This window comes from Lepidochelys kempii, chromosome 15 (genome assembly GCF_965140285.1).
Source record: "Lepidochelys kempii isolate rLepKem1 chromosome 15, rLepKem1.hap1, whole genome shotgun sequence".
Taxonomy (NCBI): Eukaryota; Metazoa; Chordata; order Testudines; family Cheloniidae; genus Lepidochelys; species Lepidochelys kempii.
The window spans coordinates 22816609-22839735 of record NC_136394.1 but is presented as its reverse complement, the minus strand read 5'-3'; the positions used below and the strand labels follow the sequence as shown (position 1 = coordinate 22839735).

Genomic DNA, 23127 nt, shown 5'->3' with positions numbered 1-23127 from the left:
ACAGTATTGCATTTCTGAAGGATTCTGCAACTTTGCAGGTTGTCACTGAGAATGCTGGGCCAATTCCTGAATCCTTAATTAGTTTTAACTTGGTCATCAATGATGTATTTTGTGAAAAGTGAATAAAAACTCCAGGGTTTGACCCTTGAATTTGACAGAGGCAGATTGGAACAATCTTGCCTGACAGCTCACATGCACAGATTCTTGCTTTGCTTGTGAATGACGTGGAAAACCAAGAATAAAAATGAGTGGGCCAGAAATCGTCAATACACTGAACATAAAAGGCAAGTAAGTGTGTATGAATATTCTGGTAGAAGCTTTGAAACAAATTAGTGAATTACGGTGTCTGCTGGATTGCAATCGTATTTTACAGTCATAGGAAACTATTCTGTTTGATATCAAAGCGCAATAAGGCAATATTTAAGTATCTATTTTATTTCAGTAGCACCCTGTCATAAATATAAAGGGAAGGCTAACCACCTTTAAATCCCTCCTGGCCAGAGGGAAAAGCCCTTTCACCTGTAAAGGGTTAAGAAGCTAAAGATAACCTCGTGGGCACCTGACCAAAATGACCAATGAGGAGACAAAATACTTTCAAGCTGGGTTGGGGGGCGGGGGAACCAAGGGTTCTCTCTGTCTGTGTGTTGCTTTTGCCGGGACCAGAGCAGGAATGCAGGTCAGAACTCCTGTAAAGGGTTAATAAGCAATCTAGCTAGATATGCGTTAGATTCTGTTTTGTTTAAATGGCTGATAAAATAAGTTGTGCTGAATGGAATGTATATTCCTGTTTTTTGTGTCTTTTTGTAACTTAAGGTTTTGCCAAGAGGGATTCTCTGTGTTTTGATTCTGATTACCCTGTAAGGTATTTACCATCCTGATTTTACAGAGGTGATTCTTTTACTTTAATTAAAATTCTTCTTTTAAGAATGTGATTGCTTTTTCATTGTTCTTAAGACCAGAGGTTTGGGTCTGTGTTCACCTATGCAAATTGGTGAGGATTTTTATCAAGCCTTCCTCAGGAAAGGGAGTTTAGGGCTTGGGGGGATTTTTTGGGGAAAGACGTTTCCAAGTGGGCTCTTTCCCTGTTATATTTGTTAGACGCTTGATGGTGGTAGCAATAAAGTCCAGGGACAAAAGGTAAAATAATCTGTACCTTGGGGAAGTTTTAACCTAAGCTGGTAAAAAAAATAAGCTTAGGGGTTTTTTCATGCAGGTCCCCTCATCTGTACCCTAGAGTTCAGAGTGGGGAAGGAACCTTGACACACCCATTTAAAATTTCCCTACAGATCCTAGGGTTCTCTAATCTACTGTAGAAGCAGCAAATGTGCATTGACCTATGAGATGATTGGAGAAAGTTTAATTGAAGATTATTAATGGGATGACCACAGGTAACTATGTTACAATCTTCAGGTGGCCACTGAAACCATATTACTTTGTGGCGCTCATAGTCAAGTAGAGTTGGACTGTGTAGGTAGCGGGGCAGGAGTTGTACAATAGATTATGCAGGGTGTGGTGTTGGTAACACAATAAGTGGCTCATCCACTGAGTCAATACCAAACAAATTCCCCGTTCTCGTGTTTGATGGGTGCTGTTTTTCAGGTGAGACATACAATCAAGGTCCTGAACAGCTGTGGTCATTCTACTGTGACACTTCTCATACGAGATGCGGTGTGTTATCACCAGAGTGTCCTAGATAAACTCCAACTCAGGTCATTATTTTCTGTCTTAAATTCCTTTCTGCAGTTTCAGTTGTATGTGGGATTCTCTTGCATTATTGCTGTACAGTCTTACACAGCTGCCCAATTTCAGTGATGAGTACAAATTTTCCCTATATAGTATAGCCCTTGCCTAAATCTCAGGGATATTGTGAGGTTTAATTAATTAATGTTAGTAAAAGTGCTTATAGATGTTTGGATGAAAGTTTCTATGTAAATACGAAGCCTTATCAGTTTTAGCTCAGTTTCTTCTTTGCGCCTGTATTTCTGCCATTCTCAGCACAGAGCAATCTGATTTACTGCGGTTTCCGTGTACTTACGCATGTCAGAAAATTGTTAATTTTCCAAAGCTAAAACCAAACCTCCCTGCATGCCCAGAAGAAAGAAAAGATTAACAAGATGCTGAAGGGGTCAGCTGTGAGAGTCTGCTCCACTGTCTGGTTATGATGGAGATTGATTACAATATCAGTACCATCTTTGCAGGGATGATGTAGCAAGCATATATTTGTGGCCAGAAGTGACTGTCTATGTTAGGTCCTTATTGACTGTGTCTGGAACGGGTCACTGTATCTTTCGATCATGATTCCAGAAACAATATTTGGTTCTTTCTGCACATATTGACTTATAGACCGCATTTGGTTTTGTTTTTGTTTTTTTTAGAACGATCCTCATGCAGTTGTCCACCTATTTTAAACGATTACTGTGACATTTAGATATTTATATGTGGAATTTGGTTATAGTATATTTGCATGTAAAGGTTGCCAGTTAGACGCATACTTAGCTATTTACATCTGGAGTTCTACACAGTTCACACATGGAACTGTAGTGATTGCTCGTGCAAATAATGTGCAGTTTTGCACAAGCAGTTTGGAAAACTCAGTCCCACAATGCAATCAAAGGTCGATGTCCTGAATCTGGTGACATGGATGCATGGGGTTCCCATGGGGCAGACTTGGTTAATATGGCTCCTTCCTCTTCTGTATAACCAATAATGGGCTTTTACTCTGAGCCTAGAAGTGGTCCTCCTGCTGTAATTTCCTCTTCCCCCTCCAGGCCCTATAGTCTGTGGAAATGAGGGAGCGAGTGAAAGAGGTATGTAACTTCAAATCAAAACTGTTCAGCAGCTGGAACAAGGAGGGGGAGTTTGCAGCTGAAGGCATAATGGCAATGGTTTGTTTTTTGTGCTGGTGTGGCAGCAGATAAGGCAGGATTCCACAGTGGACCCACAGCAGCACTAAGTCGATGATCAGCTTACAAGGGGAGCAGAAAACAAATCGCGTAGGCCCTGGCAATAATGTGGCCAAGATGTGTGGGGAAAATACTGTAACCTGGCCTCACAATAGCAAAATTACACATCGAAGCATCTTTCAAACAATGTATTCACAGCAAAACTGCATGTGAGTCCCTTTGCCCTGAGGGCTGCCTTCCTGTGTCTTCAGGGTTACTGCATTGTTACTCCTCTCTTCCCTCATTATCTAACTTTCTGGGGTCCCTACAGCCCCCTATTCTGCTATGGCCCCCAGAGTACAAAGGGTCTTCCCAGTGTGTCAGGAAAAGGCATGGAGTGGCCAGGGTCAAGCAGCTATCTGAGCACTTCACAATACTAAATGTATCCTCACCAACCCCACGAGGTAGGGCAGGGCTGTTGATTTGCTCAAGGTCCAACAGGAAATCTCTGGCAGAACCGAGACTTGAACCCAGTTCTCCCAAGACCTAGATTATTGCTGTAACCACTGCACCACCATTCCTCTATAAATCTGTCTTCAAAACCCCGTAGGAAGGAACACATAGGCCCAATATTCAGATCTGATCTGGGAGGTCAGGTAAGATATTTCTCTTTAAACATGTGATATTCCCCCCCCCCCCCTTTTGACAAAGACCCTTTCACTTTCAAGCTAGCTTAATCCTGGATTTGTTGAAAGCAGTCAGTCAGTTGCTCTATATTATGCCTGGTGGCTTAGCAATGTGCAGTACAGATTAAGCCAACCACATAAAAAAGCTCATTTCATTTAGGATCTGCAGCAAAATTTGAAAAGGATCCTGGGGGAGAAAGACTAGCTCAGCCTTTTTCTTCCCCTGCCCCTCCTTCTAGACTTGCCTGCAACAACCTGGAACTTTTCTGTGCAGAAGCAATTCAGAAGAAAGAAGGTGAGGCATAGTCCACAGAATCAGCCAGCTGAAATACTCCAGCTGGCTGGCTGGCTGCCAGATCAGAGCATTGCATGTGACCCAGTCCTTTTGAAGAGGCATTAGTATAAATTTAGGTGGCTACCTAAATAATTGTAGATGAGTCTCCCTTCCATGCTCTGTGAGGACACTGGCCATCAAGGAGTCCTTCATGGGGTTTTTTCCTTCCTTATGTTGGTTAGGCTCTTTAATTTTAATAGAACTATTTGTGGAGTAAGATACTTCTCAGTGTGACCAAGGGTATCAGAGTCTGGCCCTCAGGGTAAGTCACTATAAGACACAGCTAATCAGGGACAGACAAGTAAAAGAACTTAGGAGTCTGCTTTGAGCCCTGCTCTAACTACTAGATCAATGGCTTGATCTTCAGCTGGTGTAAATCAGTGTAGCTCTGTTAATGTCAGTGGAGCTATACCCGTTTATACCAGCTGAGGATCTGACCCCATGTCTGTACTGACTTTCATCTTTAGAAGGATAATTGTCTATAGATGAGGAACACTTGGATCACTGACAAGAGAGACAGAGTCTCAGAAGTCTTCTGGAAATGTGTGTGCTTCCTAAGTGTAATATCAGTTTCATACTACAATACGCTATCTGAATTACAAAAGGGTTGCCCCTAAATTGCTAAACATTTAGATATAATAAGCAAAGGAGAGAAACTTTTTTTTTTTTCCAGTGGAGGCTTGGTATATTGAAATGAAATAGAAAAACACTGATTCTTAAATTCACACCCATTTTCTGAAGTGAGATGAGTGTGGAATCGGATAATATTTTGATGTTTGTCATGGTAATTAGACTGCCCAACAAGGCTGTTCATTGAAGTAGAGAAAATTCTGACATCCTGGGAGGAGACATTACAATACGGTCCATTTGTGACACTCCGTGTAATCCCTTATTATTATTTTGACATCCTGGATTACAGCTCTCGTCCTTCCTTGGAGTGCTGCTTTGTTGAAATCCGCACAGGGTAAACTGTACAAATTGGTGAAAACAGTAAATCTTTAAAGTGCTCCTCTTTTGTCTGAGCTTACTTTTTAAAATGATGGGGGTAATTCAGATAGGCCCCTTTGGTTTCACTTGGGGCTTTTGAACACTTCAGATCGTTTACTATTTATGATACGTCGTCTTTTCTTAGGGTAGGGAGAAAAGTCATCCAGCAGCTATGGGTCAAAGTCACTGCTGGTGTAAGTGGGAGTTCTTCTGTTCCATGGAGCAGTAAATCTGGCTCTACAGTTTACTCATCCTGAGATTTCCTATATGAACATTAAGGGTATGTCTACACTGCAGCTGGGAAGGCGCATTCTGGTGTAGGTAGACACACGCTTGAGCATTGTGGCTTGAGCTAACCACTTGAGTATATGTATGGTGGGTCTGTACTTGGGTGGCTAGCATGAGCTGCCCACTTGTGCTGTTGCGGGCACACTCCCATGTTAGTGAGCTAGCACGTCTGTCAACCCACACTTGGAAGCGCCTTTCCAGCTGCGGTGTAGACAAACCTTGTAACCGGAATGGCCAGTTTCTGCCATGCTTACGCGTGTATTTTACTCTACAGCTAATATGGCTCTGACCCAACATCCATCAAAATCAATGGAAAGATTCCCATTAACGTGATGGAGCTTTGGCCCAGGCCTTAGGAAAGTAATAAATTACTACTCAGGATGGGTAAGGATGGTAGAATCTGTCCAAAACTAGGGACTGATCTGAGCTGTAATCTGGAGCCATAATTTTACATTTTGGATTCAGGGTTTTGATGTAGCTCTTCAAAAAGCTAGGGCCAATCATTAAGTTCCATTGCATAGCCAAACTTTCTCAAAGGTGGGGGGAACTGAGGTTGTGAGAGAGGGCAGAAGAGTGTGATGGAAAAAAATACCACCTTGATACCACATGTATGGTTATGGAGAGTAGGAGCGTCTATGTCATATATGTGCTCATTCTTGAGAGAGCTGCAGCATTTGGACAGGAATGCGTCTCACTTCAGTAGAACTTTCCATTTTTTGGTCTCCAAGTGCTTTGCAATAAGTTGAGTCTGTATTATCACCATTCTACAGATGGGGATACTGAAGCACGGAGAGGTTAAGTGACCTTGCCCAGGGTTGCACAATAAGTTGATGTCAGAACCAGGAATAACACCGATGGCTTCCTAGCACAGCTATCTAAGCAGAGGAAAGATGGAAGAAGTCAATGATAAACCGGCATCTTTGTATCCTCCTACATAACAGCAAATCAAGATTTATATCCCTAAGTGGCACAAAATCTGTTGCATGAGATTGGCTGCAAGGGTCAGAGTTTTTTGTATTAATCAAAACCTCAACAGACGTTGCATACACCTTCTTGTTCAAACATTCTTCTTCCAGTGATATAGAGGGCCCTGTATGTTAATGAACGTTAACTTATTGTGGTTAGGCACAGGGATCCGTGCACAGGAATATTAAAATGAGACATTTCTCTGAGGGGTTCTACAGATGGCAGAAGGTGTATGTGCAAGCAAATGAACTCCCGCTTCCAACAAAGTTAGACTTGCTCTTCAGACACAGTGGCAATGTATAGTCCGATGGACATCAAAGTTTCCTCTGGGGCTCCCAACCACAGTCAGTGACTGGAAGTCTGCGTTCGCACCCAAAAGGCAGAGGTGGTGGTGACTCAGATACGGGATGTTAGGAGAACTAGTCATTGTCTCCGGTCTCTTATGTGGATGGGCCATCTCTGTATCCAGTTCAGAGTAGGGGAAATTCATCCCTATGCAGAGGGCTAGTGCAGGACGGTGCACTATCCAAGTCTCATTTACACAGCCCTTTGCACAGACATGAATTCCAATAAGAGCAAGTTTGCTGAGGCAGGGGGCGGGAGACAAACGCCAAAGGGCCCTGAAGCATCGAGTGCCTCTAGCACTTTCAGAAGGAAAGTGCCGTCACGTAAAATGGAGCAGTCGCTCTGCTTCCCACTGCGCCTCTCCTGGTAGACGGATCGATGTGTCTTAGCAAGACATGTCGCTGTCGTGGGGCAGGGAGGAAAATTTCTGTCTAGCTCAGCAGAGCTGGCTAGAACGCCGCATCTCCCTTTAGCGCCTTCCTTTGGTTTCATATAATCCAATTACAGGCTTAGAAATCAGTGGAACTGCCATATGGTATTAAGGTCAAATATGGGCATAAGTGTTTGAGAAGGACAGTCCAATGGTTAGGGCACTAACAAGACCTAAGGTTCAAGTCCATGTTCTGCCACTGATTTCCTGAGTGAACTTGGGCAAGTAACTTAGTTTCCCTGTGCCTCAGTTCCCACCTGTAAGCATGTCCCTACTTTACAGGTGTGTTGTGAGAAAAATACATTAAAGATTATGATCTGCTTGTTACTATGGTACTTATCTGGGCCCTACTACCAAAGATAGCTAGATTGAAGTTGCAGTGGGGGAGGTTTAGATTGGATATTAGGAAAAACTTTTTCACTAAGAGGGTGGTGAAACACTGGAATGCGTTACCTAGGGAGGTGGTAGAATCTCCTTCCTTAGAGGTTTTTAAGGTCAGGCTTGACAAAGCCCTGGCTGGGATGATTTAACTGGGAATTGGTCCTGCTTTGAGCAGGGGGTTGGACTAGATGACCTTCTGGGGTCCCTTCCAACCCTGATATTCTATGATTCTATGATAGGACTGGGGTCTTAGAACTCTATTCAAACTACAGCTTTCTGTTTAAAAATAACCATCTTTGGCTTTTCAACTGGAAGGTGGAAACAGTTAAATAAATCACACCGCCTTGGGGTTGCTGTCCAGGTGTATCTGGTGGCAGATCCTTATCTTGCAAGAGTTAAATCCATTTATCTGGTGGAGATGTTGGGTTGCTCTTCCTTTTCACTCTGGAGCTAGTCCTGTACTTCCTCTTGTTTGGTTCCTCAAAGGCAAAGGTTCTCCCATCAGTTGCTAATAGGGAAACAGCAGCTTTTCCACCAGTCTTTGTATTCTTTTGTTGGGCTACCCGTACATTGGCTTTCATATGCAGAATAAGTACAGGGAGCTGAGGTTCATTTTGTGCATACCTTGCATCCATTTGAATGTGTTTCACTTAGGGGTTGATCCTGCACCCACTGAAGTCAATAGCAAAGCTCCTATTGACTGCAGTGATGCAGAATCCAGGCCACTGTAGATGAAAACCTTTCTTCTTTCCTAAAGCTCTGGGGGGTGATGTTGATACTCTTTGGGGTGTTTGTATCAATTCTTCAGGAAATGTCTCTGGAGCTATGTGCTTCTAACCTTTTGGATCATGATGAGTAAGCATGTCCTGAAGAATGCCTCCCTTTATGCTCATGTACTGTCTTCTGTCCAAGATGTAGAGCACTGCAAACCAAGCTACTCCTGCAACAATACAATTATTCCCTCTTGCTATAGGTTCTCCAGATGGTTTGAATGTAGGACCTTGAACACTACAGCACAGACCTCTACTGCTTCAGTCACAGGAGTAACTCCATTAGCAGATGACAGTTATAGTAAGCTGTTATCCTCTGAGAATCAGCCTCTAGAAGTAAAGAAACACACCCGCTCTCCTGCTGGTAATAGCTCACTTTAAGTGATCACTCTCGTTACAGTAACGCCCATTGTTTCATGTTCTCTGTGTATATAAATCTCCCCACTGTATTTTCCACTGAATGCCTCCGATGAGGTGAGCTGTGGCTCACGAAGGCTTGTGCTCAAGTAAATTTGTTGGTCTCTAAGGTGCCACAAGTACTCCTGTTCTTTTGCGAATACAGACTAACACGGCTGCTACTCTGAAACCTGATATTATGCCAGTGTGTGTCAATCACACAGAGGGAATGTTTGTAGGGTCCAGGGTTGACTGGTGCGTGACCACCGCCTTTAGTTAAAGTGAAATATCTCAGACATATCCTTTCAACCTGGCTAAACTCTACCATATTTCTCTCTTTCTGTCTCTCATTCTACAAAATTAATTTCACACTAACGCACTCTGGTAGGCAGTAAAATAGGGCAACAGCTTTATGACTAGTGGCTATGCTGCTCATCTGCAAATTACACACTTAGAAAAATCACCTACTTTTCATTTATTAACTACAAAGCTAAGCCCCTCTACTCTCCCCACTTCCCACTTTTAATTAAGTGCAAGTCATAGTACCTGAAAACATTAATGCCCACGTTTGTAACAATGCGAGTGCACCTAAGACTAGTCAACAGGAAAAACATTAGCATTGTATAAAAATCATATAAAGGGTAGCACTATGCAGATTAATACCTCAGAGAAGTGTTACTGATACTTAAGTAGGAACCGACTCCAATTCTCAGTTGCGTTGGGGGAAATTCATTTAAAACTGTTATAAAATCAGACCTCTTTCTATTTGGGTTTCCACCAAAGTGCCTGTTTTATTTATTTAAATCTTTCTTAGGGTTTTTGTTGCTGATGGCAATTTTTACTGGAAAGGCAAAATTCTGCCGTCTTGTATATTGGCTGTGTTTGAGCCAGCAATATTGCCTGTTAATTAAATTACCAGGCTGGCTTGAGTGGGAAATAAATATGTTATACAAGCTTCTGAGAAGAGAAAAGGATGCTTTTATTGGCTTTAAAGACTGTGTAGTTAAATGGAGAGGGTGAGCAGTTTTACTTGGATTTTTGGACCTGATACCATGGATGTCAGTTCAGGAGCTGGATACTGATACTTTAGCATATTCAATTAGTTCTTTCCACCTGTGTGGTTCCCAACACTAGCAAATAAGTCAATGAATGAACCCATGTGCGTGATCTGGCCCACCAAGAAATCTCTCTGTATTCTGTACTTTGAGGGTGTGAAATGTCTGCTTGTGTATGTTGAAGGCTGCCAGGTTTAAAGGCTCCTTTGTTCTTGCTTCCAGCTCCATTAGCGTCTAGTATCAATTCAATATCTTTATGGGCTTCAGTTCCCCAACTGTAAATATGGGTATAAGTACTATCTTACAAAGGCATTGTGAGGATAAACCTATTACTGACTGTGAGATGCTTAGTCAGATCCTATGGTAGTAGAGGCCATATTCAGTAGCTAAAATGGCTTAACACTGTAGCCAGGTGTGGAATCTGGTGTTCTTCATGGTGTGGCCCAAAGAGCCCAGAATGGAGCTGCTGTTCCCTGGCTCGTTTGGTGCCTGGAAGAGATCTAAATTAAAGCAAACTCTCTTATGATCAGCGACTTAAGCCTTATTGTTACCACCTATGCTCTGGTGAGAGCTTGGCCACCTCATACATTGAAACATACGACCCCCCAAAATTAACATGAGTTCCTTTATTCTTTGCTATATAATGCAAAATCCAAGGCTTGCAAGATAAATTTTATAAAGAAAGAGCGCAGTACTTTAAATGGACTTTTCTGTTTTGTTTTCAAGCAACCTGACATGTTACCCAGTTGATTTCTAGAAGGCTTTGCAAAGGTATGCAGGCGGGCATCCTGACAGCCAGACATTGTAATTGACTGCTTATCATACTTCAGGAATGAGCCAAAGGGTTCCTTTGTTGATCTTCGTGAGTTTGATGAGAGACTGAAGCTGATTCTTTGTTCTGTCTGGGAGATCAAAGATTGTATCACTCATGTAAAGCAATTCTCATACAGTCAGTCACTCCTGGTACCATTGGCCAAGGAAGAAGGTTCCAGCTATTTTATGCGTCGCGTGTGCCTTGACCTACAGACTAACATAAGAAAAGTGGATTGAGCAAAAGAGACGAGAGAGGAATGAAGATTAGGAATAAACCAGTTGTGTAACCAGACCTTTACCACTGAATCTCCTTCTCAATAATTCCACTTAGCACAATTAACTGTTTCACTGCTGGGTTCCACAGAAGTTTTTTGGTCCTTTGGAATCTGGCACTTTTTGTGGGGGGAGTGCAAATGTTCATTTGCAATGCTAGTGTTTCTGTAGCTATGAGGTATTATTTTATTGCAGTTGTGCCTAGGACCCCAGTGTGCTAGGTGCTGTACAAACACAGAACAAAGACATTCCTCGCCCCAAAGAACTGAGTTTGTGCTAGAAGTGGATTTGATTTATGATCAATGGGGCAGCACTGGAACCGGGTTTTGTCCTGGGGAGCTGACGCTAACTAGTTTTCCTCAGCCATTGTGAACTAGGTTCAAAGCTGGATTTACTATTATTAGAAATGCTCTTTTTGGTTGGGGTCACACATTTGGGGGGTCTCAAATGGAGGTTATTTTGAACCCCCTTTGAAAACCATAAGCATAATCATAACCTTACCATTTCCTTAATACATTCCACGTTATGAAAAATACAGGAAGTGTTAAAAATATTATTTGTCCTGTAGTAGCACCTAGATGTCCCAAACCAATCACGTCCCTGTTGAGTTAGGCTTTGTCCAAACATAAAAAGATGGTCTGTACGCAAAAGAATCTGCAGTCTTCAAATTCTGCCTTGATTTACACTCTGTGCTTTGTCAGGAAAGAACTTAAAGGGTGATTTTTCTCAAGCACCTAGGAGATTTGGAAGCACATGTCTCACTGAAAGTCAATTGATTTGTGCTCCTAAATCCTGTGGGTATTTGTGAAAATCTCCAGTTTCATCCATTGTTTGCCTATGTCTTTTTACTCTGGTTTTTTTTGAGAGACTTTATTTTAAAATGAATTCATCTGCCTTTCCAGAGGTCTCTGCATCAGCCTCTGCTGTTTTCCCAGAGATAATTCTGTATTAATGAGAACAGTTCAGGTTAACTGAAACTCTACTTGAGTAAATTCACACTGCCTGCTCCCTTCCCCAAGGGCCCTTTTAAAGATGGGTTTTTGAATCTCTCTGGCTACCCCAAAGCAAACACTTTACATAAAATAAAACCATATTTTAAAACCTCAGAGCTTCTCTCTGTGTTGGTTTCTGTTTTTCACTTCCAGCATTCAGCTCTTCATTTGAAGGTGGACAGGGAGGGAGAGCCAGTCTTTAGTTATTGAACAGCTGAATATATAAATATATTAAGAAAATAACTTGTCCATTTGAATCTCATTGAGACTACATAGTTGTGAATCTTGAATTTGTCTAGTAGCTGTAGCTGGTAATTTGCAGACACATTAAAGGTCATATTCTGCTACCCTGACATTGGGTTCTTACTCTTCCACTCGGCCCACTGATTTGCACTTGCTTTCCCTAGGAATAAGAAAAGGAGGACTTGTGGCACCTTAGAGACTAACCAATTTATTTGAGCATGAGCTTTCCACAGTATGCATCCGATGAGTGAGCTGTAGCTCACGAAAGCTTATGCTCAAATAAATTGGTTAGTCTCTAAGGTGCCACAAGTCCTCCTTTTCTTTTTGCGAACACAGACTAATACGGCTGCTCCTCTGAAACCTTTCCCTAGGAATGTTGCAGTATTGCTAACCTCAAATGTTAAAACCAATGTGTCAGTCCCGTGTCTCCTCCTCTACCCCCTCCCCACCACATCACAAAATTGGCATTAAATTCCTGAGAATTTAAAAAAAAAATATGGGTTCTTTTTTTTATTTGCCTTCTGGCTTTTGAACCTGTAGATTTTACATTTTTGAGCTTATCTCCACCACCTCAAGGGCTAAAAACACCTGTGTTTTTTAAATGAAAGCTGAGATTCTGGAGTATTCACATAATCCTGGGGATGTCAGGTTTTAAGAAAAATGTCAAACATTGCGAGACTTATCTTAAAATTGCGAGAGTCAGCAACTGGTCAGTGTGAGTAATGGCTGGCAGAAGATCGCAATGCTGATCTACCATTGCAACCCCAAAATGTGGCACTGAGCACTCCAAAAGAGAGCCCTGTGAGTGGATTAGGTGGAGCTGATTTTATGGAAACTTCTGCCATTCCTAAAAGGATGACGGATTAGCTATATGCCCCTTCCTTCCTCCGGCCCCGCAACCCTTTTCCCTGTCCCCTCCTTCTATCCTTTCTTTGACTTTTTTCTTTCCCCTTCCTATCCCACGAATTCTCTCCACCTAACTGACATGTGAGGGCACTAAACATGTTTATTTGTACTTCCCTGGTGTGCTCAGTTTGAGAGGAGGGAGTTGAAGATACGAGATTTACATTAGAAAGGTTCTAGTGATTTTTGGGGGGCCTCCATTGTTGGGCGCTCAAGCTGCGGTATCTTAGAGGCCTGGTGTTCAGAGGGTGAGTGCTCAGTTATTTGTGACAGTTGGGTCCCTTTACGGCACCTCAAGTTGGACACCCAAATTCAATGGCCACATTTTAAACTTTTGGCTTGGATTTTTGATGGGAGTTAGGTGCTCAGATCCCATAGAACTGCAAGATGAATTTGTGCATCCAGATCCCAGCCTTAGGACTTGATTTGTGCTGAAGGAGCGGGCTCTTACTGCAGCAGCCTTACTATGAATTCTAAGAAAAAGAAAAGTGGCCTTCGGGTATCCTCAAGTGAGAAACCAAGGGCCCTGAATGAATGTGTTTATTATCCCACTTTTCATGGGCTAGTGAAGGCAGAGGAAATGTTCCTCATCCCTGTGTTGGAAAATGAGATCTTTTCAGGCATTAACCTCATTATTCAATAGGAAAATTTATTTATGACATTTGTCTCCCATTATACTCACTAGGATGAAATTACAAGGGCGATCAATCCTCACGCTTCAGGCCATAAGATCTGTAAAGTAGTGGGTTGGATTTCAGCTGGCCCTGTTGGTTTTCAAAGGCCTTAATGTGAAGAGACCTGGCTAGAATCAAGACCATCTCTTTAGCCTTGTGAATACTAGGCTCCCCCACTGCCCTTAAAAATAAAACAAAAAAATAGTAGATTCACCAGTGGCAGCAATAATGGGAGCTCTCGCATAAACCAGACACTGGTTTTCCTTCCACAATGTCATCTTGGAACAGGTTAGAAAACCCAGTGGTTAAAATGCTGATAGCATCCCATGCCTTGTCTACACTGGAGCGTCTACTGTTGCTACCACCAGGGGAAGCACTTCTAGTGTAGATGTAACCTGTGAGCCCTGTTCTGTATCCTGGTGCTCCCTTCCCCATTGGTCATCAGGACTCTTAACCATTATTGTGGCAGCTTCTAGGGCTTGGAAGTAGCTCCACCTGGATTTCCTCCACTTCCTCATCCCTCTTCACTGCCGAAGAGACACGGGTTTATCAGTGGTGTTCTCTGCTTTAATTGCTGTCAGTTCCTCGCTGCTACCCGGTTTTTTTTTAATGCTTTAGCACTAATGCCATCGAATACTCTTTTAATTATTACAATTTAACTGCTAGACCCCCAGTGTTAAGTGCTAGGGGACTTTATAAATGAAATTATTAGGGTGTCCTTAAGATGACCATGTCAGAAAGAAATTTTTCCATCCACTCCATCATTTAGAGAACCAGCATCTATCATTGGCCTTTGCCAGGGACAGGGTTCTCTAAAGTCCTTTGTGAGGATGAACAAGCATTTAGGACATAACTTTCGCTATAGGCAAAAATCTCCCCTATGTGGAAGAGCCGTGCAAGGCCTACGCACCCCTGAGACTCCACATAAGCCTTCAAACGAGGACTTAAGTGATGCACAGGCCTTGTGAATTTCACCCACAGGGAAGTTTTTGATGCTCGTGCTTGCAGCAGGTTTTAGGCAGAGGAGGTATGGGGGCACGGAAGAACTTTGATCTGTGCTGACCCACCCGAAGCAAAGACAGCAAAGTACTGGGTAACAGCATAACAAACTTGGTGCATTTATTTAGAGCCTCTCCTTAAAGGCTCTCAAAGCGCTTTACAAAGGTGTATATTAACATCTTCATTTCATGGAGGGGAAACTGAGGCACAGAAGGCTTGCACAGAGCTTCACTAAGATCACACAGAGAGAGAGCCTGGATTGGGACAGACATATCCTCCTTCATTGCATTCCAGTGTCCTTCCTAAAATTTCCAGGCAGCAATATGTTGAGTGGTGTCTGATACTGGTACAGCAACAGTAATTAGTTCCCTATCAAAGACTGTCACGACACTGTGACTTCTCCTTCCACTGTAGAACTCAGTATTGAGAACCCTGATGCACAGAATGCATGACATAAGCTATTTGCTTGTGTACAGTTCAAACAATCCTTCGCTAACACCCTGTCTTTAAGACATATAACGGATACATAAAGGGGCACTTACCTATTTCTGTAATTAGAGACCAAACTCTATCCATGTTCCTAATGCTGCTCACTGTTTAGACACACTCAGCAGAAAGCAAAATGATCCACGGGGTCTTTTTAAGGACCTGTTACACTTTTGTGCAGGTTTCAGCAAAAAGAGTTCAAATTTCTAACAGAAATTTGTTTTCAAGAGGAACGTTAAAGTAAAAGGCTTTTGTAGAGATGCAGTAGAGATGTAGATGCAGCTTTTAGGGTTCTCAGAGAACTGAAATGACTGATTTCAAAAAGCCATCAACTATAATAATTTTTTGATTTCATACATATCTCATTAGAGCTTCAGATCATAGGTGAGCGAAGAAACAATGGCAGCCACACAGATTGCCTGTGGTTCTGAAGTGTGAACTGAAAGAAAAACAAGCCAGAGACTGTTTAACATCATGTTGATGGAATCCTAATTAAAGAACCCCAAATCTCAGAGCTATTGATTCTCTTATCTATCTTGGGACCTACTGCTGCAAGCCCTTGCAATTGAGGTTTGTGCATACTACTAGGAATAGTCTCCCTTGAATTCCCTGGGTTTACTGGCAGCAGTAAATCCCGATGGGCCTAATTCTCCATTGCCTTGCACCTTGCAAATGTCCTTGTTGATCCCAAGTCCAGTGAAGTCAATGGGAGCATTTCTGTTGACTTCAGTGGGCTTTGGATCAGAGCCTTGGACTTGTGCAAAGTGGGGGTAAAACGCCACCAGATGAGCAGGCGCTAGATAAATGCAAAGAATGGTGGTGGTGGTGGGAGGGAGGGGGGAAATGCAAATATACTGCTGCTGTTTGGACTTTCCAAGTTTTTCAAACCAGCGTTTAAGATCCTTGCCTCTTGTATCCAGTATCCTCATCCAGATTTGACATAGGAGGTGGCCAAGTCTTTGTGATTCTTCTGCATTGCTGAGGCTCTTTGCTCGCCAAAGGAATTTAAAGCAGCAGCCTACAAGAGACCAGGAAACAAAATAATTTCTGAAGAGCGCTGAAAAGAATGCTAATAAGAAAGTAAAATCTGGTGGAAGTTGAAGGGAAATATCTACATACAGGTATAGAATCAATAACTGCACAAGGTTACCCAAAATAAAGTGCAAGTCGGTTAAGCCTCATCTATCTTAATGCATCATTGTCTTTTTCTTTCCCCAATTAGTGTGAAAAGTTCAGTGACACCAAAAGTTATTCTAGGCTTTTGCAAATGATTCTGACCTGTGCCTGCTATTTGTACTGCGATATAATACCCTTGGATACCCGATTGCTGCCATTTGTATTTTTCTTGATTTTTTTATCCATAGAATTTTAAGCTCCATATAAAGGTTTAATAGTCCCAGGATCTTTTTCCTTCTTTGAGTGTTTGAGTTTAAAGCTTGGTGCTAAATTCTGTAATTTGCTGCACACAAAAGCTTCACCTAGCAGCAGGAGAGCATGTTGGAAGTTCTCTTCCTCTATTCAGGTTTCCTGCAAACCCCACAGACAGGCTGTTCCGTAGCCTGGACATCCAAGACTGAAGCTTTGACTGGAAAGTCTAGTGCACAGTTCAGTGGATGTGGATTGTCTGACACATCCCCTGAGTTGACAATGGCTCCTACACACAGTACCCTCGGTGCAGATTATTCTTGCTCTTAGTGGCAGTAGTAGGGAGCAAGGGCACCAAAAATATGGATGCACCTTCATGCTTGTTTTGCAGCATGTAAATGGCCATTTCACATATGGGGACTCACAGTCTGCCCTTGATTGTGATTTTGCTGAAGCATGTAATTACAGTGTAGGCTACTCTTTACAACCTGAGGTTGATTTAGGCTGCTATAATTTACCAGTTTGCTCTGTTTTGTAAACTTACTGTGAACGAGGCTTGGTTATTGTAATTACCTTTTTGGCTTAAACATTTTTCAGCAGTAACAGCAGAAAATTCAAAGGAGGCATAAACAAGTGAATTGGGCAACTACATTATCACTAATAAACACGCTGTAAAAGACCCGCTGTACATTATATGCCTATAGTATCTGTTCCCTCTTCGAAGCTGGCAGTTGCACCCCCCCAATATTTCTTTCTTCCTTTGAAATATAAATGGTGATGGTACCAGTTTCTTCTATTTCTATATTCCTTTATTGAAGCAAGGGATTTATTGGACTAGAGTATTGGAAAATGTTGGTCTAATTCTGCTCCCAGGATAAAAATAAATGTGAAATTACATGTTAATAGGATGTAGGGAAATACTTTGAGGTATTAGAATTAAACCAAACGGGAGAATTCATGGATACTGGCTAATAACCCCAGGAATAATGCTTTCAACTTACAGGAGAGGGAGAAAATTTAAAACTGATGATAGGAAATGCGGGGGTTTTGTGTCGTCCTCCCCCGCCCCCCTTCCCATACACACAGGGTACAAATGGCCTGTGGAACTTATTGCCACAATACAGAATTGATTCCAAGAGCTTAGCAGGAGCCAAAAACAGGATTGGACACTTTCATAAGTAACAGTTGTCATTTTAAAAAAAAGTAAGTGACAGGAGCCTATGGCTTTCAGTGGGAACTCAGTTCCTATCTAAGTTAGGCAAAATTTTCAAAAGTGCCTCTCAAGACTATCCAAGTTATGATAGTAATGATTTGTCTAAATGGGGTTTTGAAAGGGGTAAACCCTCATGCTTCAGAACATAACCCAGCTGCTAACTAATGGAGGTGAGGAAGGAATCTCTCCAAAGGGCAGCTTATCCTACTACAGAGTTTCTCTGAAGCATCTAGTACTGTCCACTATCTGAGAGGACACTTGTCAAGACACACAATTGGTCTGATCTGGTGTGACAATTCCTTTGTCCCTATCATAAGAACCGTTTAAGATCATTGTCACGACATGCCTCTGAGGTCGGTAAGTGAGGGCAAACTTAAGGCATAGAGAAGTTAAGCGACTTGCCTTGGTTGCACAATGAGTCACAAGCAGAGGAACTGGAACAAAACCCAAGCGTAGAGCCTCCTCACCTCTTTGATCAAAGACAGTGTTCTTGGCCTACCATGGCATGGTTATAGTTCATCAATGTAACAGCTAGGGATTTTTCTAACCAGTTTATGTGGATGTCACATATTCTTTGCACACAGCTCTGAAAATATCCTAGCCTAGCTCAGTGAACGTCATTCCCTCAGCAAAATATAACTGCCACCATAGGACCTGTAAACCTTACTTTTTAATGTGTAACTACTGAATTTTAAAGAGATTGAAGCCCAATTTTCTATATAAAATGCTTTCTTCAAAAACCTGAGCCATAATGTACTGCTAACAAGGCCGGTTTCTCTCTGTGTACCTCGGTGGGTCTGCGACTAATCCAAACTCATCAATATCCTATTTTCCCCAAGAGTTATGCTGAACAATACTCTAAATTATCCTGTCTAATAAATATCTTTTTTTTTAATCAGTCAGAAAACCTTTAGCAGCCTCATAAGAGTCCTTGAAGCACTTACCTTTGAACAGTTACATTGGTTGGACATAAATTTTCCATATTGTTTTTATTGCCTCTCTAAAGTGATCTGGAGATTTTTATGAAGGGCCACCATAGTCTTGCTCTTTCAGAGGGGTTTGTATCTCTCAGAAACTGAAATGGGAGCCATGCACATGTCTAGATTGGGACTACGCCTCCTTAAATTCATTTTGCATTTGATTTTTTTTCTTTTAAGGTAGACTGTGGTGATAAAGCAGATGACTGGAGTCGGAACTTCTGGATTCTGTTCTTAGTTTTCCCACTGACTCATTGTGTATCCTTGGGCCAGTCACTTAACTTCTCTGCACATTGGTCTACAACCAATTACAAATTAGGAAAAAGAGTTGGCACTCACATGAAGATCTCAAAGCACTTCACAAATATTAATGAAGCCACTGGGGAAGGATGGCTTGTGGCTTAAGACACTGGGCTGAGACATGGGTGATTTGAGTTTAATTTGCAGCTCTATTGCAGGCTTGCAGCATGACCTTGGACAAGTCATAGTTTGTGCCTCAGTTTCCCATCTGGAAAAAGGAGATAATATAATACTTCCATTCTTTCACTGTTTTTTCATCTTGTCTTACAGCGGTGGTTCTCAGCCCATGGGCCGCTTGCAGCCTAATCAGCATACAGCTGTGGCCCATGTGACATCCTCAGGGCCATACAGGTAGTATGTATTGTGACGAGTTTCTTCCCCTCCCCCCCCCTTGGGGTGCCACCTGGAACAGGTGAGCCCCCTTTGACCCACCATCCTGGGCTCCCTCTCACACTGTGCTGCTCTGGCAAGTTGCTAAGCTCCCCAAGCTTGCTCTTTCAATCAGCATACACACAGGTAGGGACACACCCAGCTGTTGTAACATGCAAACAGGCTTTCTGACCAGCTGCTGCACAGGAAGGCGATACAGATAAGGCATGTACCAGCTTCTCAGGCACACATCCCCTCCGGAGGGTAAACCCAAAATTATACCATCATGCACTGCTCAGGGAACTGTATAGCGTAAGCTCATGAAATTCGCCCCTCCCCGCCAATGTGGAGGAAGATATGCAATTGCTTTCTGCCCCAGTTTAGGATTTCCACACACTGGTTTGTAGACAAAACAAAAACAAGTTTATTAATTACAAAAGATAGATTTTAAGTGATTATAAGGAATAGCAAACCAGATCAAAGCAGATTACCTAGTAAATTTAAAAAAAAAACCACAGTCTAAGCTTAATATACTAAAGAAATTGAATAAGAGTAGGCAATTCTCACCCTAAATGATGGGTTAGACAGTTTTGCAGAGATTCTTGAGGGCAAGCTGCACTTGCTTGCAGTTTAAGATTCCAGGTATTCCTTTCACAGACTAGAACTCCCTCTAACCTGGGCTCAGCCCTTCTCCCCAAGTTCAGTCCTTGTTTCTCAGGTGTTTCCAAGCGTCTCTTTGTGTCTCGTCTTCACTGACTCCACGCCCAAAGGATATCACTCCCCTGCCTTAAATAGCTTTTGCATATGGTAGAACGCTTTGTCTCCCAGTTTGATTCCCACGCTCGGTCAGTGGAAAAACACTAGTATTCTAAAATGGAGTCCAGTAACAGGTGACTTGGCCACGTGTCTCTGTAGGGCCATAACAGCCATGACTCAGAGGCTGTTCGTAGCATCCTCAGGTGGGAGATTAGCATCTTCTCAGACCTATTGTTCTCCTTAATGGCCCTTCCCAGCCAGCTATCTAGACTGATTGCATTCTGCCTAGTGGACGTTCCCCAGGTGTAAATACATTTTTAATAGCTACATAGACAATGTTCTGAACTTCAGATACCGAAATGATACATGCATACCAATAAGATAATCATATTCAGTAAATCATAACCTTTCCAATGATCTCACATGGCTTATCCTGCACAAAATCCATCATAGTTATGCCATCATTATATCATCATAATATTACTGTGAAGAATATGGGGCGTAATGCATGTGGATGCGGCCCACATCACACACAGAGAGCTGCATATACGGCCCACAATGGTAAATAGGCTGAGAGCCACTGCCTTACGAGTGTAAGCTCTTAAGGGTAAGGACTGTCTCCTATGTATTTGTGCAATACTTCGACTATGGTTGTGACCGATAGACACTACAATGACTCAGATAATCGTAATAAGCTTCAGCATCCCTTGTGTGGAGGGTAATATGACTGGGATTATTGCTACTACACAGTTGAAGAAGCTGATGCACAGAGGAGCTAAATTATTTGTTCAAGGTCACACAAGAAATCTGTGGTAGAGCTTGGAAATGTACCCAGGTCTCGTGATGCCTCATTCTGTGTTTGAACACAATACTCGCTCTCTCCCCTAAATGGTTGTAATCATGTCTGACTCATGGTAGTTGTGGAAAATCTAATTCACGTTTATACTATGTGTGTGTGTTGAGATCCTCAGGTAACAGTCACTATGCATGCAAAAAATGCCAAGAAATATTTCTGCTTGTAAATTTCCTTCTGGAGAATGAGTTGGAGAATAGAGTGGCTTCTGGTGATGAGATAATTTTTGCTTTTCCTCTCCTTTCTATCTCCTTAGTTAAAGAAAGAAATAAGAACTAATTAATGAGGGTTTTTTTTCTCCCTAATAGCTTTATGTGGTCTGGGTCAGTGAGACAAATAGGAACTACTTACATCTAGTTAGAAGGCAGCATTTATTCACACTAGCATTGTGTGGGACTGGCTTTGAATACCAATTCAAAAGCAGGGCTTGAAATTCCACTTCAAGAAGAACAAGGAAAAGAAAAAAGGCAGCTCATTTGGCTTTCACCTCTGTGAGCCTGGGTTCAAATGTTGGTTTAGCACACGTGCAAATGATATTGTTGGTCTCCTCCCAGTCAACTTTTGTGCAGGGGTCACGCAATTCACTGTGATTGGCAGTCTCTGCTCCAGAATGGCCCAAGTCTGATGTAGCCATGTGAGGAAGATTGTAAATACCTGTCCTACCTCAGCATTGTTCTTAGGGTATGTGTCCATAGCAAAAAAAAAAAAAAAAAAAAACACCCCACATTAGCAAGTCTCAGAGCTCGGGTCTGCTGCCTGGGGCTTGTGCTAAGGCACTAAAAATAGCCTTGTAGACGTTTCAGCTTGGGCGGTGAAGCCCGTGGCGGGGGGTTCAGAGCTTGGGCTGGAATGTCTCTATGGCTATTTTTAGCACTGCAGCAGGAGCCGCAGGTTGCAGACCTGGGCTCTGAGACTGGCGGCTGCTGCTGCTGTTTTGGTGGATAGACATGCCCTAAGTCCTCACTTTCATTAGTGCTCAAGCTCACAAACAAACAAGATGTGAAATCCACCCTTGGGAGCACAAGGCCTATGCACCACTTAAATCCTGCATAATCTCTATTTTGTGGATGCAAATGGTATACAGGCCTGGGGCTGGGTTTCACACTGTGAGCTAAAGGTTTATAAGACCGGAGCTGGACTGGCAGCTCAGTTTAGAGGGGTCATGCACCATTCCTTACACGCCCCCGCTCTGAAATGGAAGGAAAATGATTATGTGATTTAGAAACATGTGTTTGGAAATGTTGGCTCATCCAACAAATTACTTGTTTTCAACACGCTAAAAAACCCTCTGTCTTATAAACGTGTCAGCAGGTGCCACAAAGGACTGACCGTTTCATACATTGAATAACTTGGAGGATAGGGGAGGAAATGGCCTTGTCAATATCAGTCGGAACAAGGAAACTAGATAAATATTTCTGACTGTAGAGCTACCAGCAAGCTCAACTTTCATTATTTGTTTCAGTGAATGTCGTGCCGGTATGGTAATCCCGTTGACTGCAATCCTCTATTTACAGCGGGGAGGTAAGGCTGTGCAGGCTTCCTCCACAATGCCTCATCAGCCTGCCCTCAAGTGGTTAGTTTGGGCCTTGTGATTTATTTAAGCTTTGACCTATGCTCAGAGACGGCCAATAAATAGTTTTGTGATAGGGATATTTCTCACTAGGAGCTGACTTCAGACCACCAACTCCATTTTACAGAGGTCTTTCAATGATAACTAGGGCCCTACCAAATTCACGGCTGTGAAAAACGCATCACGGACCGTGAAAGGTGGCTATTCTAGGAGACTAGTAGTGTAATCATACTTCCTTCTGTGTTGCCTGCAGAGCTGGGTGGCCAAAGAGTGGTCGATGCTGGCTGCCCACCCAACTCTGAAGGCAGCGCTTACTGCCAGCAGCGGCGCGGAAGTGAGGGTGGCATGATGTGTGGGGTGGGGTTGTCACTTTTTGGGGGGCAAGGCTGGTCTTATGAGTGGGTGACCGTCCAGGGGGTTGTGGTCACCTTCACCCCACCTCCCCCCACACACACGCAACCCAAGGCCCATTTAATCCCTGAGCACTGGGGAGGGGCAGGGTTGGGGGATTCCCGGTAAGGGCTCCTACGATGCCTCGAGCTCCAGCTGCTAGTCCCGCTGGGCTGTGGAAGGGTGGGACTTTCTCTTCCCCTGCCCAGACCCACCTCCATGAATGGCGCAGAAGTCAGGGTGGCAATACCATGTCGTGCCGTCCTCGCTTCTGCGCTGCTGCTGGTGACGACGCTGCCTTCAGACCTGGGATCCCAGCCAGCAGCTGCCACGCTCTGGCCGCCCTGCTCTGAAGAAAGTGCCGCCACCATCAGCCATCAGCCCAGAAGCAATAGCCTTGCGACACCCCCCCCCCCCCCCCCACACACACA

At 43.0% G+C, this 23127-nt stretch overlaps 1 protein-coding gene across 4 annotated transcripts in view; it reads left to right on the top strand.

The window, feature by feature from the left end:
- LOC140898671 (transmembrane protein 132C) overlaps positions 1-23127 on the top strand; it is a 298418-nt gene that overhangs the window by 112522 nt on the left and 162769 nt on the right. Inside the window, exon 1 of one of the 4 annotated variants that reach the window (XM_073312838.2) lies at positions 1645-1709. The exons of the other annotated variants lie outside the window; for them this stretch is intronic. The gene's annotated coding sequence lies outside the window, so the exon portion shown is untranslated. Of the gene's footprint in view, positions 1-1644; positions 1710-23127 lie in introns of those variants that run through there. 4 annotated transcript variants of the gene reach the window in all.